This window comes from Cucumis sativus, chromosome 1 (assembly GCF_000004075.3).
Source record: "Cucumis sativus cultivar 9930 chromosome 1, Cucumber_9930_V3, whole genome shotgun sequence".
NCBI lineage: Eukaryota > Viridiplantae > Streptophyta > Magnoliopsida > Cucurbitales > Cucurbitaceae > Cucumis > Cucumis sativus.
The window spans coordinates 15322437-15339195 of NC_026655.2; the positions used below are offsets into that span (position 1 = coordinate 15322437).

The window sequence follows — 16759 nt, forward strand, 5'->3', positions numbered from 1 at the left end:
AGCGGAAAAAGAATCGAATTTCTACCCTAATTGCCACAATTAACATGTAACCATAAACTAATCAAATTAGGGTTTTAAGAAGTATTACCTTTGAAGCTTTCAAAAGGTTTGATGTCTTCTTACCAATTCTACCCGAGACCACCACTAGTACTCAACTGCTATCCTCTAGACAAAGAACCGGGTTGTGGGACCCAATTTTGATGTAGAAAGTAATGGAGATAAAATGAGATTGGAAGCTTTCTTTTTTCTTTTGTTGAGATGATGAAAATGATAAAAGAGGCAAAAGTCCTTCAACATTTGAAAACATCTCTATTTATAGCCTAATTACATGCAAAAATGCATGCAATTCAATTGCCAAATCTCAACACCTAATATTCCACTAACAATTAGTGGAACTTAGTGGGCTAGGTGTCTATATCTCATATAGCCACATATCCCACTAAGAGTTAGTGGGATTATCCAACAAAATGTTGGATTTTCCCACTAACTTAGTCCAAGGGTAAAATGGTCATTAGATTTTTCTAGTCAAAAGTCAAACTTTGACTTTTCTAAGTCAAAAGTCAATATTTTGACTTTTTACCATTTTGTCCGTCTTGACTAATTCCAACCTCCCGAGCATGAATCCGCATTCATTTTTCCAAAATTCAAATCACATTTGAATATAAGGCCGGTCAAAGTTTGACTTTTCAAAGTCAAAAGTCAACATTTTGACTTTTTACTATTTTTGACCAATTCCGAGCTTCTTAGTATGAATCCGCATTCATACTTATAGTATGTAAAACATAAAGCTCTATTTCTAATTAGAAGACCGACGATTATATCACTGTATATGTCGGTTTTCCTTTCTTCTCCCTATTCGAACAATTCGACTTATTTCATCACACTGTTCTAAGTTTAATCCATATGAGCTAGCAGAGGAACCTAATGGACCTATAGATCATGGGCTCCAACGATTCAAGATTAACTAGCTAAACTCTTTTAAACCGAGTTAATCAACATTCGTTAACTAACGGGTCATTCCACTAAAGTCCCGTAGTTGCACTCCCCTCACTATAGATATATTTGTGTCCATTTGATAAAACCATAATCAGTAAGTTAATCCTTCACAGGTTGCTCGTAACCTTGGCTGGGTTAAAATACCGTTTTACCCCCAAGATTACATCTTGCTCCTTAAGTCCCACTAATCCACTATTGAACAATTGGTTTAAGGTTCAACCTATAAACTTAATCCCTCTCAGGCCAATGAGAGGGTGGGGCCCCTTGTTCAAGACTTGGATTCAGTGCTTAAGAGAGCAACCTATCTACTAACCCTAAAGCGGGTAGGAGTGAATTCCATCTTGTACCCTATGTTCCCAGCTATCCACCCGATCTTACCCCTGAAATGGGAGGCTTATTGGGCCAACGCTGATGAGCTGCCCTCACCTATGCAGATCTAAGGATAATCTCGTATGAACAGGAGTTCATAGTTAACTCAGGATTAAGACTAAGTTACCTAGGTCATCAATAATTGAGATAGTCAGTTTTAAACAGTAAACGGTGTTATAACGTAAAAATGACTATTTCATGGTTCAGTCTTATGTAAACATTTTACATAGGATGCCCCCACTTTCATGTCTCTACATGAACGATTAGGATCACCTCGTTTGTACTACAAAGTGGGCCGCATCCATAGTTTCTCTAAATAAGGCGCCCAACCTTTATTTCATATACTATAGACTATTTAGGCTATATACTCGAACTTGATCCACGTTTATGTTTACACATAAAGTTCAAGTTTATTAAAAAAATAGCCTTGGAACTTGATTTATTGGATTTAAGATTATAATATTTAATTTCTCAATAACAACTTTATTGAACAGAATATGATTTACAAACTACGAGTTTTAGGACAAAAATTCCAACACAAACAACAAAAGACATTAAACATAATCAAATAACTCCCAACTAGGTTAGTAAATTAGCTATAGAAAAGCAACATAGATTCTTATCATCTCAAAAATCTTCATAAAACATACATCTTCAACAACAGATCTACAAATACTATATCAAAACCACACAAAATACAACAACAGTAAACAAAGTCTTCAGATCTAAAATTTTACCAAGTCTTTCAAAAGTCAACACTTCCATAAAGCAAGCGAATCACATAAAGAATCACAAATGAAGATCAAAACCGAATAAACCTGATTATCTTCTCTCATGTGGACACGTGTGTAAGTTTCCACAAGAATATTTCCCTTCCACACAAACAAAGTAAATCATGTTTTACTCAAATCATCAGTTACATAGTTATGAGCGTATAGAAAGGATAAACCAACTTCGTCTTGAGGTAAGATAAATGTGTGAATAACATACCTGGCCTAGGAGGATATCATACATGATGAAAAAAGAAGTTAACAAAGGCAATTTAGAGAAAGGAGGAAAACATACATGTTGACAAGAAAATTTAGGTTTAAGATAGTTATGAGGTATAGAAAAGATAAACCATCGCCGTCTTTGGTATAATTAGTTTTATGTTGCACCATGAAAAAGAAGTTAACAAACGCAATATTAGAGAGATATATCTAATATAAGTAAGCATAAAAGCAACATAATTTATATAATTCAACACCTTGATAAAGAAGGAAACATCAAACCTATCTCTATACAAATGAAAACCAATATATATATACTTAGAACCGAAGAAATATAAAAACAATTAGAGAGATCTCACACTTACTTGAAAAAATTTCGGAAACTCACATTTTCATGTTAACATGGTTCTCAATCTAGCTCAAAGTGTTTGTATGAGTTTGATATCAAACCAAGGCAACAAATATAACCGTTCTAGATGCAAGAACTTTAAGTACAACACATAATATTTTTTAAAAAGAGCTAAAGGTAATTCACATCATAAAGTAACCTTGTTTCTTTGTTTCTCAACCTAGCTCAAAGTGTTTGTATAATTTGATATCAAACCAAGGCAACAAATATAAAGTTCTAAATGCAAGAACTTTAAATACAACACATAATATTTTAAAAAATAGCTAGTAGATTAGTTTCAGTTGGGAACAAAAGGTGGATTTTAGTTTAGACTTACGTGAGAATTAGTGTTGAAAAAGATTGTTGTACTACCTTATTAGTAGATGAGTAACACCTTGGAAATGCATCAAAAATACTACAAAATTATTTAAATTAGTAGTTAAGATGCAGAAAATATTATGAAATGTTGGAAATATTGTGACTTTTAAAGAACTAGACATTTTTAAACAAAAGGAGAGCTCATATATATTTTCTTTATAATTTAGCCATAAGGTATAGAATGAAAAGTATTTTATAACTAGCTGAGATGAGACCAAATTCATTTTGCTTTGGTTCATATTAATCACATCATAGCTACCATTTACAACATTCTATCTTCACAAACTCAATTCTCCCTCTTAAACCATTGAAACACTTTACCCAATTGAATTCTAAGTAAATCTCACTCTCTATCGAACACTTTAACTTTGCTAAATTGAATTCCACTTTCATTATAACCAAACACTTTACAAGCAACAATAAAGACTACAACAAGGAAAGAAAGCGAAGAAAAAAGGAAAAAAAAACTTGAACAAACCTAGCCGACGGAAAAGAGGGCTTTTCCGTGGTCATAGGTCGTCGGTCGAATTAGTCGTGGGTTGTCGTTGATGTGTGCTCGACCGGTGGAGGGGGAAAAGATTGGGATTGGAGTTTTTGGAAAGGGTTTTCGTGAAGATGGTAAAGAGAAGGGATAAATAAAAAGGAAGATGTAGTTAATAAATTCTTTAATGAAAAGTTGAAGGAAATTGGAAAATTTGAAAAACATTTAAGTTTGTTGCTAAAATTATTTAATTTTTAGTGACATTATTGTTGTGTGTTACTAATTCTTTTAGTGACGTGGATTAAAAATGTGTCGTTAATAATAATCTTTTGTGACAAATTTTTTTGCGTCACTGTATACGAATTTTAACCGCCAAAAATTACTTGCACCACTAAAACTTTGTCACTGAAAAATAAATTTCTTGTAGTGAAACACCGACATTGTTTTTTTAAATAAGTTACTATGGACCGTTTGGTGCACCTAAACATCTTCACTAGGTGGACACCTCCAACTCTTGTCAATTATTAAGTAGTTTATAATGATTAACATCATAATTGTCATGTGATTACCTTAAATTTTTTGTCAAGTGGTAAATATTTTTTACTACATTATGATCATTATCATTTATGTAGCTTACAATTTTTTTTCGCCAATTACTAATAGTTTCTAATTACCATCCATTCTTGTAATCTACATAACACATTGTCGATCATCCCATTGCCACTATGAAAAATGACCATAGTAACCTTAATCACGGCAATAGAATACTGAGATAGCTATTTGACTACTGTTTGATTGTCTTTTGGATACTTTCTAATTGACATTTTATTACTCTTTTTTATCATTGTAATTTTTTATATTGTTTGATTACCTTCTAATGGTCACTTCCATAGTTTTTTTTACACATTTGATTGCTTTTTTGTTCGTAATAATTTTTTGTCATAGTAATAAAATATTAATTAGATACCAATCACACAATAAACATAAATTACTAAATATCTAATAAAATCTCACATAAAAAATATTATTCTTTTACTTTGGTAGTATATTTACATTCTAAATTTCATGTTTTTATTTTACTGATTTTTGTAACAACTAGCTAACTTAAAAGTATTGAAATTAATGAAAGTATGTTTTACAATTTAATCACAAATATTATAGATATCGTAAACTTTGCTATTCCAATTAAAAGTAAAAGCAAAAAAAAAAGAAAAATGGGAAGAAGAGAATTTTTAATAATGGATTGAACAAAGAAAGATTGTTCCAAACATAAATCACTCCCCATTCTAAACTTATAAATAGAAAATAAAACAACGATCTATCACTAACTAACAACATTATTCTTAGTCATCAAATCGCCAATAAACCCTAAGAGAAACTTTTACTACTCTAAGCACATAAAACATCTCACAATGCACAAATGTTCTTAACCACATCCATGTCCGCAGAAGGAATCGTTTGGAAAATTACAGGAGCACAGTCATTGAGCTTAAAAATGGCTTTGCAACAAAAGGGATGAGGAGCAATTGGAAACTTGAATACATCGACCAAACACAGTGTCGCATCCAAAATAAACGGAGTACAACTGAAGAAGGAGAGATCTTGCGAGATTGATGGATCAAGTGTTGTAGACGACACCGTCGTGCGGCCGGCCGTCGCGGATGCTGCTAAAATGGCTATGGAGACAATGAATACTAAGGCTAACTTCATTGGGGATGCTTTCAGTGACTTCACTGCCATTGTTTAGTTTAGATGAGTTGTTGTTGAGGTCAAGAGAAGGGGAAAAGGCTCTACTTTGTTTGGGTGAGTAAGTTTGTGATTAGTGAAGGTTCTTATATTAAGGTAGATATGGACTTCCTATATATGGCAATAGACAAAATTATGGGAATTGTTTTTTCTCTTCATATGTTAATAATTATATATATAATTTTAATTCTAATGTGTAATGATTATTGTATGCAATAAAAGGAAAGTAACATTTATTTTTTTATTTAGTACAAGAAATGTAACTGTTAAATTATATTTATGGATTATTGTATGCAATAATATGATGTTTTATATAACTCGAAAATATATTATGGGACTCATTCATTTATTTTAGGGCCAAACAATATTCCTTTGCTATCTAATTTTAAGCTAAGGTTGGTTTAGGTTTAAAAACTTACTCTCATAATTATCTTTGATTTTGATGACTTTTAATTTCTACTATGCTCCTCGGTATTCAATGTATTGCACTGATTTTGCTCCTTGATTTTGGAGTTTTGATTTCATTATATCTATTTACATTTTTCTATTTATTATATTTCAATAAATATTAGGGATCGATTTTAGCCTATTCAAGATAAGAAGAGATTCACAGTTGGTGATGGTTTGAGAAAATCCAAACTAACAACATTAGTTTTTTTAAAAAAAAAATCGAAAGCTTAAACGGACCTAAATTATTGATCCATCAACAAGGAGTAATCTGTTTATATTTTTTTCATAGTTGAGGTCGGTTTGAAGATGTACTAAACTGACCAAGTTGGTTGATAGTAATTTTGTCAAAAAATCGACTCTAAATGACTGATTCTCACGACTTGTTTTCACTGACTTTCATCAACTATTAAAATTATTTAAAAAATTTACATCCTAATATATTAGGTTAATGTTGAATACTAGAGGGAAAAAAGTGTAAAATATGGAGGAACCAAATCAAAATTAAACTCAAAGGTTGATGGTAAAAATGTGATAATATTTAATTTGAAACCCTAGTGATCAAATGAAAATTAAAATAGAACTTCGTTAGGTGCGATTATGTCCCAACTTCAAATGGTTGGAGTAATTAACTATATTATAATCAACTTCACGTTTGATTCTTATTATATAAATTATAATAATAGTCAATGTTTTTCACTATTATAACATATAATTAACTAACTATAAATTAATTAATATAATGTTATTATTTCAAATCTGTGTTGATTACAATATTTACTGTAATGTTTATTATTTTGTATTCATTATCTCTTTTTGTGTGTTCACGTTTACTACCTTTTATATGTATTCTAAATATAACAACTATATCTCAAACTAAAATAATTTCTACTTCCACAACATATTTGTTATAATTACTCACAATGTTGTAATTTACAATAATAACTAATTCAACTTTTCAACACTCACTTCAATAAAAATATATTTTTGAAATTTGAAGACTTGAAAGGAGAATCAAAACTTAAGGTTACAACTGAAGGGATTCAAATTCTATTATATATATATATGGACATTTTTCTCTAAATCGACTCTAAATGACTGATTCTCACGACTTGTTTTCACTGATTTTCACCTACTATTATAATTATTTAAAAAATTTACATCCTAATATATTACGTTAATGTTGAACACTAGAGGGAAAAAAAGTGTAAAATATGGAGGAACCAAACCAAAATTACACTCAAAGGTGATGGTAAAAATTTGATAATATTTTAATTTATTTTGTTATTTTTAAAGATGCCCTTATGTATTTATTTAGTTAATATTAAATTATCAATAATTAGTTCATTAAAATAAAGACAATTTTTTAATATTGTAATTTATTGATATTCTAATTTCAAATATTAAGTATCCAAGAAAATAACATATAATTATATAAACACATGGTTACGTTTTTTCTCTAATGAACCTAATACGTCTGAATCCAAAATACATATAATTTTCTAATATGAAGTTAGAATGTTAGATGCACCGCCATTTTGCCACGAACCCTTTGTTGTAATTGACATAAAAACACATGGTAGATCATAGTGCAATTACTACTCAAAGAATTTTAGTCAGATTTATATGTAAAACTAACTGAGGTGTTCATGTTGGGACAAATTAACCAAATATATTAATAAAAATAATAAGTAATAAGACTACAAAAACTTACAACAATACACTATGATCGCCTATACTTATTCCACGTTGAACCCAAATTTTAGTAACTCCAAAGTTGAAAGTTAATATAAAATGAATTACAGTTTTCAATGGCTACCAAACGTTTCCAAACTTTTTATATGTGACCATCTATATATATCCAACCTCTACTCCCTAGTTTTCTCCCACAAACCAAATAGAGCTATTCCTTTTGAGTGTAAGAATCTCATTCAATCCTTCCATTGACTTTCGTACTCAATTTTTCTAAGAGTAAGGGCAGCGTCATTCACGAAGTTGCTACTTGCATTTCTTTTCTGCATGTTCATTTTGACATGCATAGTTACCATTAAACTGTCTACAAATATTGAATATTAATTGGGGTTTATACATATTATATAAAGACAATAACGTTGAGGGCGGCCCGAGCCCCCATGGGCCTATACTAAATTCGTCGGTGCCTGCAAATCATTTATTCCTAAGGCCACATAATGTGTGATTGAAGTCGCTCCTCATCCTTCTTGTTGCCAAGCGATTTATGAACTCCGTGATTGTTCATATCCCAGTTTCTCAAAGACATTTCTTCCATTGATATGGTTTTGGTTGAGAGTGTTTGTGCTTTGTGGGGTGTTTCAATTTCTTAGACTAAAATTGTACTTTTGAGTTAATTTGCTGATCAAAATGAATAAGAAAGTTATCCATTTGATGATGAATAGTTTTTTCCTGTTTTTTTCCCGAACTTAGGCAGAAATAAAGAGACAGGGAGTTCGAAAAATAAATACAGTTCAATTCATCATGAATTAAATGGATAGAACTATTTAATTAAGGTTCAAAATTACTAATTTATATGAACTAAATGGGTAGAAGTCTATTTCCGATTAAGATTTAATAAGAACCCTAAATAGTTTATAAGGAGACTCATGGTTATGGTATCCAATTTATCAAAACTCATTCTTATATACATCAAGAGAAAAATACCAATAAAAGCTCTTAGAATTTTGGTTGGGAAAAATAATAGTCAGCCAATAACCCATCATCGAGAATTTGGTATGGAAACATTTTGACATGAATGAATTTGGTATGGAAACATTTTGACATGAATGATTTTTGGACTTAATCTATTATATAGATTTAGAGTATTTATATTTCATGTTTGGTATAGTGTAAAACAAAAAGGAAAATAAAATCACATAAAACAACTACAACGAAGTTGTCAAAGAATAAGGGAGAATGATGAACAAAATCTGACTTGAACCTCGAAGATGGGAAAATATATTAACTATGATCGGACTTGAAGAATAACAGATCGAACAAACAAAAGTGGACAGAGTTGAATCACGAGGCTGACGAATATTGGATCTGACTCACGACCAACAATCTGACTGCACAACCAATATCTATTTTTAAGAAGTTTTGAAGGAAGTCACCATGAAGAGGAGGGAAAGGCGGAGCGGTGATGGAGAGCATGGTATTACGGGAGAGGCAGAACGACGGTGAGGGAGGTTATTGACATGGAGCGGCCATGGCTTTGTGAGCGAGAAGCGTAAAATTAGGGGTGACGTCACTACAAGAAAAAGTACATATTATGACAGTTGTATATATCTAAAATTGAAAGTAGTAAAAAAAAACTGTCACAAAAGGTTAAAATTCGCGTTTTTGGCGAGAAAAGACAGAATTTTTCGGATTCTACTTTCCGCGATAGTTATTTGTTGTCACGAAAGGTATATAAAATATAATTTATCTATTTATTAAAATAAAATTCATTTTAAATAAAAATATTAAATCACAATTTCCCCCAATTCTTAAACCCTCGCGCAAACTTCACCCTCACCCTTCGCTCACGATTTTGACATCCATCCTCAATCCGACCACCACGTCCCGTATCCGAACATCGTCGACCATCTCCAACAGACACATAATGGGAATCAACAAATCAAGAGCTTAGAGATTCAAGAGATTAAGCTTTTACAGCTTCCTTCTGTTTGTCACTTGAAAAGCTTTAGTGCTATTGTCCAAGTAATTTCTCTTCCAATCCTCTCTCTTTTCTTTTCTTTTTTTCTTAAATTTAATTTATATTTGCTAAGTTGCTTGATTATTTAGCAGCTATTTTGTTTTTGGTGTTTGGTTCGTTAAAAGTAAGGTTACTTTTTTTTTAATCATGATTTGAAATTCAATTTCAAGTATAAAAGTTCCATTTTTGGTCAAACTTCATTAAAGAAAGAATAAAGTTTGAATAACTATTTTTTCTTCTATATTTTGGTTTGGTTTTTATGAAAGAGATTTAGGAGTTTTGGCTTAGTTTTTGAACATGAATAAAAAGTAGAAGAGATTTAGGAGTCTATATTCATGAGTTTAATTTTAAAGAAACTGTAAATAAATTTCAACTAGTACCAAAATATCTGTAATTAATAGTGCAGCAAATCTAGGAAGCTGAAGATGAAACATAGTAGAACTTAGGTAACTGACAGTGGATGAAATTCTTTTGCAGTGGAAAGCAAATGGACTAACCCCACTTGCTCTTATGAAATCTATACATAGGGAGGGAATGGGAGGGGTGTTGCTTTTTTTCTCTCTTTTTTTTTTTGGGTGTAACAGAAAAATTGTCATATAACCCTTGAAGGATAGGGTTAACCAAATTTTTTGCTAGTGTATAGAAGGAGAAAAAAAGGAAAACAAAAAAGGATGGTAGTTAGTTTGGTGAAGGCTTGTGGAGGAAGAAAGTGTTTGGGTAAAGAAAGCTTTCCAAAATTTTGTTCTCGGTTTTAAATTCCATAGTGTATTTTGCTATGACTTTATTGGTGTTTTTTTTTTTTTTTTTTTTTTTTTTGCATCTAGAGGATGTAATTCTTTGAATTTGTGATCATGGATGTTTTAAATTTGAACATGATTGTGGGTTTGAAAAGAGAAATTGAATGTAGCAGTTATAATGTTGGGTTGGTAGTTTAATATCAATGTTAAATATGTAGAAAACATTCTGCTTGCCATTGTTCTAAAAGGACGTTCTGTTAGTAAGATGAATAGATAACTCTTGAATGTACAAATTTAATATTTAAACGGTAATTCATATGTGGTAGGAGGGGATCGAACCTCTGCAACCTTTGAAGAGGCGTGTCATTTACCATCAAGTTATACTCTTTTTTAGATTTAAGTAAGATGCAATAATTGTGGAACGTTTGCTCATTATGCCTTTTTAATTCAAGTTTTTTGTTTGTTAGAGAATCGAAAAAAAGTTAAAACTTTTGAAAGTTGTATACAAACATTTTTAGAAGCTATTAGGGAAGAGGAAAAAATATGAGTTTCGTTTACTTTTCCATCAGCTAAAATATTTTAAAGTACAAAATTAAAAAGAAAAAATTCCTTACTGCGATACACGTGGCTAAAAATGATTGGCCGACTTTGAATTTTGTTTACGTATTTATATAAATAATATGCCATTTCGTCAGGTTCTGGAGTCCTAGTTGAGGCTTAAGTTCACTATTCGTACGTTGCTTCATTTTCCCAATCAAAACCATTGAATCTGCTTCGTTGTATTGTAATTCTCTCTACAAGACGAATACCACACAGTTGTAGATACCGTATTTTGTCCTATATTTATTTATTATAAAAAAAAAAAAAAGAAATTAAATTTGAATTTGAATTGAATTTGAATCTTAAATTTATGTTTTAAAAAAACAATAATAATAATAATAAATACATTTAAAAATAAATAATAAAAATAAAAATAAAAGGTTTGATTTTCTTCCTATTTTTTCTCAATCATCCCTTTTTCTTCGTCATCACTCTCCCACTTTCTCCCACTCTATCACTTTCTCCCACCCTCCCACTTTCTTCCTATTTCTCTGTAGTCTGCACTCCATCTCGTGATCTAAAAAAAACAATGGAGTTTGCCCTATAAAAAGGAAAGAGGAAAAAAGAAAGGGGAGGATTTTTTTTATTATTATTGGAGGATTTAGAAAGAGGTGAAGAGTGAAAGAAGATCAAAAGGAATAACCTTTGGCATTTAAGGGCAGACCTGTTGGTAAGTTATTTTTTTTTTCCTCTTTTTATTCTTGTTTGATGATTTTTTTTTTCTTGTTTGATAATACTGCTTTTAATTATGAACTATCGTGTTCATCATTTTATCATCATTTGACATGTTAATTTTATTATTTGTATTTTTTTAATACTGAGCATTCTACCTTCCATTCTATATTAAATTTTTTATTTTTTATTTTTTATTTTTAAATACTGAGCATTCTGTTCTGTGTTAATTTCTTTTTAATTGTTGGGTATGCACTGTGTTAATTTTCTTTTATTATTGGGCATCCATTCTGTGTTAATTTTCTTTTATTATTGGACATTCATTCTGTGGTGATTTCCTTTTATTATTGGGCATCCATTCTGTGTTAATTTCTTTTTAATTAATTAGCATCATATATTTGTATTTGGATACTCATTCTTCATTGACACCCATTTTACCGTTAATTACTTATATCCATATCCATATGGCATGCCTTAATAATTATGCATAATTAATCAATTAGCCTTCTGTATTTGGTAATACTCATTCTTTATTGGCACCCATTTTACTGTTAATTACTTATATCCATATAACATTCCTTAATAATTATGCATAATTAATCAATTAACATCCTGTATTTGGTAATACTCATTCTTCATTGGCATCCATTTTACAGTCTTTGTTAATTACTTTATCCATGTATCCATATGGCATACTCCGTTAATAATTACTGTTATCCATATATTATCCATGTTAATAATTATGCATGATATAATTAATTTTTGGCAACAACCATTTTTCATTTGGCTTATTAATTAATTAGCAACTTGTATGTGATATTTTCACTCACTCATTCTAATTATTTGCGTGATGTATTAATTAATCAGTATGCATATGTGGCTATAATTATTTGATATTCATTTTGGTGTGATTATTTATTTGCAATATTATTTATTTGCATATTGGGCCAAACCTACTTTGGCATTCAACTGTTAATTATTATTTGATATCCATTTGACCCTCGTTTAATTATGTATTAATCAATTATTTTGCATCATTTTGAATTAATTAATTATGTTGCATGTGTTGTATTAATTAATTATCTTGCATCTTACATTAATATCTTTTACATTTTGCATATATTATCAATGTATTTATTTTATCTCAGCATATTACACCTAAATATTTTTCAAATTTCATAATGTTTTGTCATTGTTATTATTCTTTTTTTTATTTAAATATAATAATGTAAATTGGAGAAAAAGTATTGTTTTTTTATGGATTTTATAATAAAATCCATAAATACATGAAATTTTTCCGTTTGAAATTTAATTAATATATTATTTTTTAAATTAACACATTTCATATTTTAAATGAGACTGAGTAGTATTTTCTATGAATTTATTAATTTCTAGATATATGAAATTTTTCATTAAACACCTATGATAGAGATTAAAATATCAAGTTTTGGTATCTTAATATTCTTAAGGTGAATAAAAATATTTTAAAACAAAAGTAAACTTCATTTTTCTAATGGCTCATGTGCCACCCATAATTATCAATTCATGCTTATGTTTTACTTTCTTCGATATGAATTGATAAACATGAGACATTTAAACAAAACCTAAATAAAAACTTTGTTATGTGAACCCCTATATTTAATTTAAAAGATAAAATTGGGTAACCATTTTGTGGGTGTTGTAGGGTGCTAACACCTTCCCTACACACAACTGACTCCCGAACTTAAATCTTTGAATTTACGTAGACCATTCTTTTTTTTTTTTGTGACCAATCACACCTTAATATGATTGGTGGCGACTCCAAAATTATTTATTAAAATAAAATAAACGGGTCGGCCGCTCCGCGTAGCGATCACGTCTCGACAACAGTGATAGATGGATCAGATTCAGTACTCTGAGAAGTACTTCGACGACATTTATGAGTACAGGTATTATGTTCTTACTCTTAGTTTCCAACTCCATTGTTACTCTCTGTCTTGAAGGATTGTTTGGATTTGGAAGTGTTCATTCTTATTGTCTTCGATGTCTAATTGGATTCATTGGTGCAGGCACGTGGTTCTTCCACCCAAAGTGGCTAAGTTGCTTCCTAAGAATCGTCTGCTATCGGAAGTAAGCAATTTTGTTTTCTTAGTTTCAAATTTATGTGTCTCGATTTTGTTACGAAAGAAAGTATTATCTGATTGATTGGGAAGAAACTTAGTTCAGTAGTTGAATTCTTATTTCCGGTTTAGGTATCACTCTTGAGAGACCCTATGAAATAGATATTATTCCGTGGACAGTTTTTTCCCATATTTCTAATCTTTTATATTTTCATATGATCTTGATATTCTCTCTTTGATTTGGCTGATGGTTGCATGAAGTTGAAACAATGTTTTTGAGTATTTCAGATAGAAGTTAGATGAAAAAGGATTGAGAATTTAGGGTGCCAAACCTCATATCATGCTATTCATGACGCCCCTGAACTACCAACAGCAGCAAGAGAATCGCACTCAACAAAATGCGCTTGCTGCTAAATAATGATTGCTTCATTTTACTGATTTTGTGAAGTGCTACTATCCAAAAAGAAAGAAGTTAATATTCAGTCATAAGCATATGATGGTTTTAAAATGAAATATCCTCGTGTCTGTGGTCAATTTTCTTGCTTAGTAAATATGCAGGAGTTTCTATGTTTACCTTGAACTCTGTATGTTTGTAGAGGAGGCTTATATATATGCATATGCTCTGTATCTTTGTTGGACACTGCGGTTCCTTGAATTTAGAAGGAAAAATGGGTTTTATGGATCTTAATCCTTAACTTTCTGTGCAGAGGTGAATTATTTTTATGAATTATTTTTATGCTGTGTGACTTCCAAATTCTATTATTTTTAGAACAAAAGATGGATTTTGTTGATTTTGTTGATTGTGAATCATGATCGTGCTCCTTTTCTTTTAATGGGTGTATGCTAGTTTCTCATTTTTGCAACATCCAGTCTTGAGAATTTGTACCACTTTAGTGAACTGCTTGCTGCCACATACATCTATCATTTGGATGGTGTGAAAATTGTTTTAAATTCTTTGGTTTATGATTTAGGCCAAAGAGATTGGAACGGTATAAATGAATCTCAACGGCCTGGGTATTGAGAAGGTTAGATCTCTTTCAAATCTTGATTTAGTACGCTTTCTCAATTTACTTGCTGCAACTTTGTTTCTTCGTTCTTTTATTCTTCATCTTTATTTCAAATAGGGGACGTCCCGACTTTACCTTTTTTACCTTAAATGAATGCTATCGGATCAATTAATGAATTGTAAATAAGAATATTCTGCATGAGCCAATTTTTTTCTGTTACGAAAATCGCAGGATTTCAAAGATATTAGGTTTGGTTTTCATGAAAATCACTCAATAAAATTATTGGTTGAATTAGTGAAAATTAGTAGCACCAATCTAAACTTTTTTCTTAAGTGCATCATTACTTTGAGTCGAAATTCTAAATAGGAACCTGTTTTGTTTAGAGCCTTGAAAAAAGAACAAAAATAATCTCAAACTTAAATCTCTTAGTAACCTCATTGTTTCGTCAGAAAATCTTCATCATGCTGATTTAATAACAATATAATTATACAATACAAGTGCACCTAATCTAAGTTCTTCCATTACTTCATAATCGAAAATACAAGGAACAACTCAACAACATTGACAATAAGAAAATGCTCTCTGCCTACAACTATCTATTGTACAAATCAGAAATGAAATCATAATTCTAATTCACATCTTCATGTGTCTCTGTAGTTCTAAGTTGCTGCTTTAATAAAGCAGTCTTTCTTGTCTTAAGCTCAGCCCCTTCAATATGCAACAAAACCCATTTCTCATTCATATCCTTCAAATTCTCCTCTTCCATTCTCCTCAGCCCATCTCTCCACACCCCATTCCCCGAAAACTGCCGAGAAAATTCAGCCAGAAGAACAGGAAAGTTCTTCAGATCAACATCAACCCCAACCCCTTTGTCAACCATTCGAGTATTAGGCTTACTGGTTTCACACTGACCAGTTGTCATGACTCACTATTTTGAGAGGGTGGTTTCTGTGTTTCCAACAATATACCTGCTAGGATGCGACAATTATTTTCCCTCTCTTACACTTTCTAGCATGATCATTGCGACAGATTATGGTTTGTTATCGATACAACTTTCTTTTTCCTTTTAGTTTGACTCTTTATTCATTGGAACTTCATTTTGTACAGATATTGTGTAATTCATTTGGTACAACTTTTGGGGAAAAAATTTCTTCTATAATATAACAAGCTAAAGACAAGATCAACCTCCCAAGATCCTAGTTAAAAGGTGAATTTTAGACATCTCCATGATTGAAAATCATTGTTATATGATCAAGATGATTTTAGAGTGCAAAACTCCTATTTGGAAACTAATATAGCAAGCTAAACTCTTGTTTCTTCACAAAGAACTCTTGTATCATTACTTTTTAGAAATTAATATAACAAGTAAATTTTGCTGCTAGTATGAGGTAGTAGAATTGTTGTATGTCCTAAAAGACTAAACTGATAGCTTGTAATTTTAAGGTTATTGGTTAGATTTCTATTTCATCTAACTTCAATGGCCTCTTCTTAGTTAATGTCATTCATATTAGAGGATGAAGAGTAATAGAGATACCTTTTTTTTTTTTTTTTATCATGGATAGTATGCTTATATCGGTTGGCTATTGCTACTTGTGTAAATTGTCATGGGTATTATGTATGTACTTATTGCTATTGCTAAATTGCTACTTGTGTAAATTGTCATGGATTTTATGTTTGTACTCATTGGTAGAGCTTTTTTTTGGATAAGAAACTAGGAGACCTTTAATTTCTGTCAAGCCATAAATGATACAAGTTGTTCTAGTTTCATTTTCCTAGTACCTTAATATTTCTTGGCTTCATTAACTGAAGTGGATTGCACATGAAAACTGTTTTCTTTCTTATATTTGTAGATTTGTGGATTGGATAGCGTTTCTTCCAACCTTATTGACAGTGAACTACTAATGGATTCTTAAGTTTCATTCATCTCGATTATTACTTATGATTACTTATTCAATAATTTCCTTGTAGATTCCTTATTTATATCCAGCTAAATTTTCTAAAGAGTTGTAATTTGTAAAAAGTTTTAATATTGTAGACCAAGTGGATGTTAAGGTGATGTTGTTATTCTACATGTGTGCTCTGCTATGTAGTTGTTTCTCTTATCGACGCATTTAGTGATAGATAATGCTCAATGTTGAAAT

At 30.7% G+C, this 16759-nt stretch overlaps 1 long non-coding RNA gene across 1 annotated transcript; it reads left to right on the forward strand.

Annotated features, from left to right (window-relative positions):
• Positions 1-13557: 13557 nt before the first annotated feature.
• On the forward strand, positions 13558-15758 carry LOC116401712. Its single transcript, XR_004214041.1, has 3 exons — positions 13558-13621; positions 14583-14636; positions 15726-15758. It is a non-coding gene; the product is annotated as an uncharacterized LOC116401712 (long non-coding RNA).
• Positions 15759-16759: the final 1001 nt, after the last annotated feature.